At 44.1% G+C, this 5,401-nt stretch overlaps 1 protein-coding gene across 1 annotated transcript in view; it reads left to right on the top strand.

Moving 5' to 3' along the window:
* The first annotated feature begins 1,210 nt into the window (after window positions 1-1,210).
* Window positions 1,211-5,401, top strand: part of TPRA1 (transmembrane protein adipocyte associated 1) — a 30,383-nt gene continuing 26,192 nt past the window's right edge. Inside the window, exon 1 of the mRNA XM_070936905.1 lies at window positions 1,211-1,577. The gene's annotated coding sequence lies outside the window, so the exon portion shown is untranslated. The remainder of the gene's footprint in view (window positions 1,578-5,401) is intronic.

The following is a 5,401-nucleotide window of genomic DNA, read 5'->3' as shown; positions in this document are numbered from 1 at the left end:
TTCTTCTGCTTTCCGAGCTTCTTCCAACAACAGCACCCCCTGCAAACTACAAGCGCCGCCGGAGCCTGAATTCCGCGCGGATGAAGGGTCACGTGATCAAAAGCCCGCGAAAGCTTAGGCATCCTGACGCAACGTCTTATGAATATGCAAATATTAAGCCGAAAGCTCTCTTATGAATATTAACGAAGAGGCGGAGCGGTCCGTCGCTGGAAAGGAAAGACAGCGGAGGGGAACTTATGAATATTAACGAGGGGGCGGGGCCGGGAACTGTAGGCTGGGGGGAGGAGATAGCTGAAAAAGAAGAAATAAAACGCGGCTCGACGGTGCTGGGAACTTTGCTCCGACGTCCTGGGTGAAGGAGGAGTTGGGGGAGTCCAGCACTCTGGAGAGCACCACGTGAGCTCCGTGGTCTCTCGTCGGCCGGGAATGCTTATTATATGGGGCTGCCTTCCAGTCGTGCAATGCAGTTCCGTTGCCGTTTCGTTTCGCTGAATTGTTTAGCCCTCCAATTTCTTCCAAAGCGGCGGAATAAGCCACGAGAGGGGGCGCGCCGACGGTGCTTGTTTTGTCTTCGTTAATAAAGAGTTTGCTTAACAGGAGACGCTTCGCAATTGCTTAAAAGGGATGCCAGCCCGAGGAAGGGAGTACTTTTAGGGGGGGAAAACCCCCCAAAAAACTCGAATTCGCCAAAATAATCCAGAATAAAAAAAAATGCACATTTTTGCAAACTATCTTTTTTTTTTTTTTGCTTCGATTCCTCCCGTAAATCAGAAGTATTGGCCGGCTTTGCCAAAGGAACCGGCGCGAGGACTACCTAACTAACTTTCCCAAAGACTTTCTTCAAAGCCTTTTTGGAAATGGTTGCGCGCCGCCACTTCGCCTTTAACGCCCTGCCGGTTGTTGTTGTTGTTGTTTTTTTTTTCTCTTCCCCTTTTTCCCCCTCAGCCCGAGACTCCGCCCCTCCGCTTCTTTTTCATTGGCTCCTTTCGCCCCTTTCGTTTCGCTTTTTGAGCCGGGCTTCTTCTTTTAGGGGCCTCGTGATTGGCTGGCGCGACCCTGGGATTGACGGTTCAGGTCTTCCTCAGCTGGCGAGGTGTGTGTGTGTGGTGGGGGGGGGGGAGCGAGTTGTGAGCGGAGTGGGGGGGGGGGGGCGAGCGAGGCTGCTCTTCCTCCGCGCGCCGCTCGTCATCCTGGCTGGGAGGCTCGATGGCGCTGCGCCTTCTTTCCACTGCGGGCGCCTGTCTTGTGAGCCACGGCAGGAAGTGGATGGGTCGCCCGGCCGCGGCTTCGCTGCTTTAGCTCCGGCCGGCTTGTCAACGACGCTCCTCCTCCGGGACAGCCTTCCACCCTCCCATATTCTGGACCTGGGACCTGGGACGGAGCCTTTGCTGTGGCTGCAGGATGGTCGGTCGAGAGCCCCGGGCATGAGCCAGAGAGCCAGCGCCAGCGAAAGCGGGACAGGCCGCCTCCTCCTCCTTCTCCTCCTCCTCCCTCGGGCTGCGAGCGAAGATAACAAGGGAGCTGCGGAGGGCGAGCGTGGCTGACGGCCGGAGGAGAAACGAAGAGCGAAAGGCCAGGTAAGGAGCTCCCTGGCTCCTTTTAAAGTGGCCTTAATCTTAGATGCCCCCATTGCCCGGCCATGGGTGATCCACCCAAGATTTCGCTGGGGGCGGGGGGGGGAAACTTTGGGGCCGGGAAGGAGAGATCTCTCATCCAGCCCTGTCTGTTTAAAAGCAAGCAGCAGATCCCCCGGCTTTGTAAAATCCACCCCCGTTTCCCCTCCCGGCACTTCTTGCCTAATCTTGAACCTGGTGACCCTGGTCTGCTTTCCTGGTAATGTTTTTGTGCAAGAAGCAACGGGGATCGTTCGCTGAGTCTTCGGAGAGAGGCGGCATACAAATTGAATTAATAAATAATAAATGTTGAAGATTTCTCGTGTGTGAATGCCCCGCTTCTCCCCTCCCTCCCCTTTTGATCTATTCCAGGGTTTTTATAGTAATGCCCCACTTGGACCGTTTTATTTCCTTGAGGGATCTTCGGAGAGGTCCGTGCATCGCACCTCTCTGAGTTGAAACTCCTGAAATTCCTGAAATAGCATCCTTAGTTGTTGTTGTTGTTCAGTTAAGTCGGGCCTCGCTCTTCATGACCCCATGGACCACACAGCTCCCATGCATGGCCCCGAAATGTTTTGGTGTCAACACCCAACCAAAGGTCCTTTTTACTATCAGGAATCAATCTCTGGCAGGGAAAAATGCCTCTTCCGCAAGAGCCCAATGCTCTTTTTCTGATGTTTATTTTAGACAGAGATAGGTAACTCCTACAGTCATTTAATCTGGAATATGTGGAGTTTTCCAGTCGGTGATTTAAACAATTTCCTCCTCTCTCCACTAACCCATGCTGTGGCATTTTGTGTGTATTCCCTTCTGTAGTTTGGTAACTTCTAGCAATTTCCCATTTATGTTTACAATTGACTTGCTATTGAATGAGTGTTTTAGAGGTCGTTAGACAAAATATGCTTTTCAACATTGTGGTAAGTTAAAATATAGTTAAAACCCACAATTTAAACTTTTTAATATAATTAAGGCACAAAATCTTATCCTCTGAAATTGTTAGTTGGTTGGGATAATGCTGAGAGTAGCAGTGACTCAACGGAGGTTCTCATTCTACTGTAGGGTCAGTCATAGATCTTTAATTTTGGTTTTGGGCTATACAGATTCCTTTCAGGGCATACAGTGGACTGATAACATTGTAATTGTCCATAGTTGCTTGGGTTTTAGGGTGATATTCAAATGATTAAAAAAGGAATCCTGACTTAATTTTATATGTAAATCACTTCTGCCATATTTTCTGCCTTTTTCCTTCTTTCTTACTACTGTAGTTAGTTATATGAAAGCTTGCCTTCTCTTGTGATTTCCAAACTGGTCACATAACTTTGGTAATATATTATGATGTAATTAATAATGAATTTCTAGTTGTTTTTCTGCTGTGCAATGCAGGAAAAGTGAAACAATTTTGAGGCTGACTGGAGGAACAGTATTTGGCTGCTTGAGTTAAAAGAGAAGGTTGTTTCTCTTTCATTTCCCCTCTTCCTGCCTCTTTTTTCTGTACATAGAGATTGACTCTGTTGACAGTAAATCTTAACTGATAATAGGAATGTAAAAAGTAAATAAATTTGTTCCCATGATAGATTACCTAACTACCTGCAAGGGACATGTACAAAGCAACCAGCACAGTATTTTCTTTCTAAAGAGTCCCAGAAGGGAGTTGGTCCAGCCCATTATTCATTGTGGTTGGTCATTGATCTGTTGTATGCTTTTCTATGTTTTTCTTTATATAGTTTTAAAAGCATTTCAATTAAAAATACAAGTTACTAATAAAAAGAGGGCATGTTGCTGTACTATAGAAATGTTTTCCTTCAAAGAAAAAGTTCTAACCTATTATGTAATAAACTATATGGTGAAAAAAATCTATACTAAACTTGGGTGAGAAAAATCCGTGAAAAACAAAGAAGTTAAAAGAAATAACAACCAAACAAAATTATCCTCAATCTAAATATATAGAAGAAAATCAAGCCATTAGAATGAAAAAAGTTAGGTTGTTGAAATGATATAACTTTTCCAATTTCATTGTTACGATTCAATTTTTAAACAGTGAATTATACAGAAAGTTTTCAACTTACGACCACAATTGAGCCCAACATTTTTCTTGCTAAGTGAGGTATTTGTTAAGTGAATTTTGCCACATTTTATATTCTTTCTTGCCACAGTTGTTGAGTGAATCATTGCACTTGTTAATTTTTTGACAGGGTTAAGTGAATCTAGATTCCCCATTGTCTTTGCTTGTCAAAAGGTCACAAAAGGTGATCTCATGACTCTGGGACACTGCAACCATCATAAAAAGTTCATAAACAGTGAATCAGTTGCCAAGTGTCTGAATTTTGATCACATGATGACGGGGGTGCTACAATAGTTGTAAGCATGAAAAATAGTCATAAGTCACTTTTTCAGTAGTGTTGTAACTTCAGTCACTGAACGAACTGCTGTAAATTGAGACTTCCTGTACCTAGACTGTACAGAAACATATTGTCCAGTCTTACCTTTAATGCATAATTGACTCAAAGGGTACAGGGTGATGATTTTTTTTACTTCAGATACGTTCTTCAGATATGGAACACAGTATTATAGTGCACTTTAAATTTGTATAAAGGCTTTATATATTTTGTTTCAGTTTTTAAAATCCTTTCCTAGGAATTCCCCACTGGAATTTGTCTCTTTCATGCTAGCTGCATGTCTGCCTTTCCCCCACCCCCATCAATCTAGCCACCATTATCTCATTGTCCATTTTCCTAGTCAGTTTTTCCCCAGCTGTAAGCAGCATTATTAATGAACCATTTGATGGCCCGAGATTAACTTAAAGAATTTAGGTCGGAGTTGAGCGGTAACCTAGCTTTTCCTTTTGTTTGCACTGTCCACTGTCCAGAAAGAATGTTTAGGGGTTCTGTCTCTCTAATGGTATAACTAGTTCTAAACTGATTGGAAAAAACTCAAGTACTAATCGCCTAGCATGACAGGAAGTGTGATCATTGTGACACTTGCTTTAAATATTAGGAGACTTGCTGGCACAATTTACAGTATGATTAAGTTGTTGACAATGCTACAGAGGTGGTATTCAGCAGGTTCTGACCAGTTCTCGAGAACCGGTAGCGGAAATTTTGAGTAGTTTGGAGAACTCGTAAATACCACTTATGACTGGCCCCGCCCCCATCTATTCTCTGCTTCCCGTGTCCCAGCTGATTGGGAGGAAATGGGGATTTTGCAGTAACCTTCCCCTGGAGTGGGGTGGGAATGGAGATTTTACAGTATCCTTCCCTTGCCACGTCCAAGCCACCCACCAAGCCATGCCACGCCCACAGAACCGGTAGTAAAAAAATTTGAATTCCACCACTGGAATGCAAGTATTGCACTGAAATGGAGCTGTATTATTATTAAGGCAGATCCTTTCAAAAGATAATCACTCAAGACCTTGGCATATACATGCAGAAGGAAAACAAACTCTGGGGGGGGGGGGTGAACTGAGATACAGGAATCATAGAGTCAAAAGGACCAGATAGGCCATTGAATTTAATTTCCTGCTTAATGCAGAAATCCAAATTAAAGCACTCAAGACAGATGCTGCCTACCCTCTGAAAGCACACATCCAATGGAAAAAATATCACTATTCTGAGTAATTGGTTCCATTGCTGAACTGCTGTTACTTCATGGAAGTGAAATTAATGAGATGCCTAATGCATTGAATGCACATTGTGGATGCCAGATTTAATTTATTTTGCATTGTATTACAGTTGCAGTGTGAGTAGCCATGATATATTTAGGGTATTAAAATAAAGCCAGCAGTATCTCCT

Source organism: Pituophis catenifer, unplaced genomic scaffold (assembly GCF_029215685.1).
Source record: "Pituophis catenifer annectens isolate HBS135680 unplaced genomic scaffold, rPitCat1.0.hap2 SCAF_2, whole genome shotgun sequence".
In the NCBI taxonomy this organism is placed as follows: Eukaryota; Metazoa; Chordata; class Lepidosauria; order Squamata; family Colubridae; genus Pituophis; species Pituophis catenifer.
Note: the sequence above shows the minus strand (reverse complement) of the source record. Positions and strands in the feature narration are given on the sequence as shown.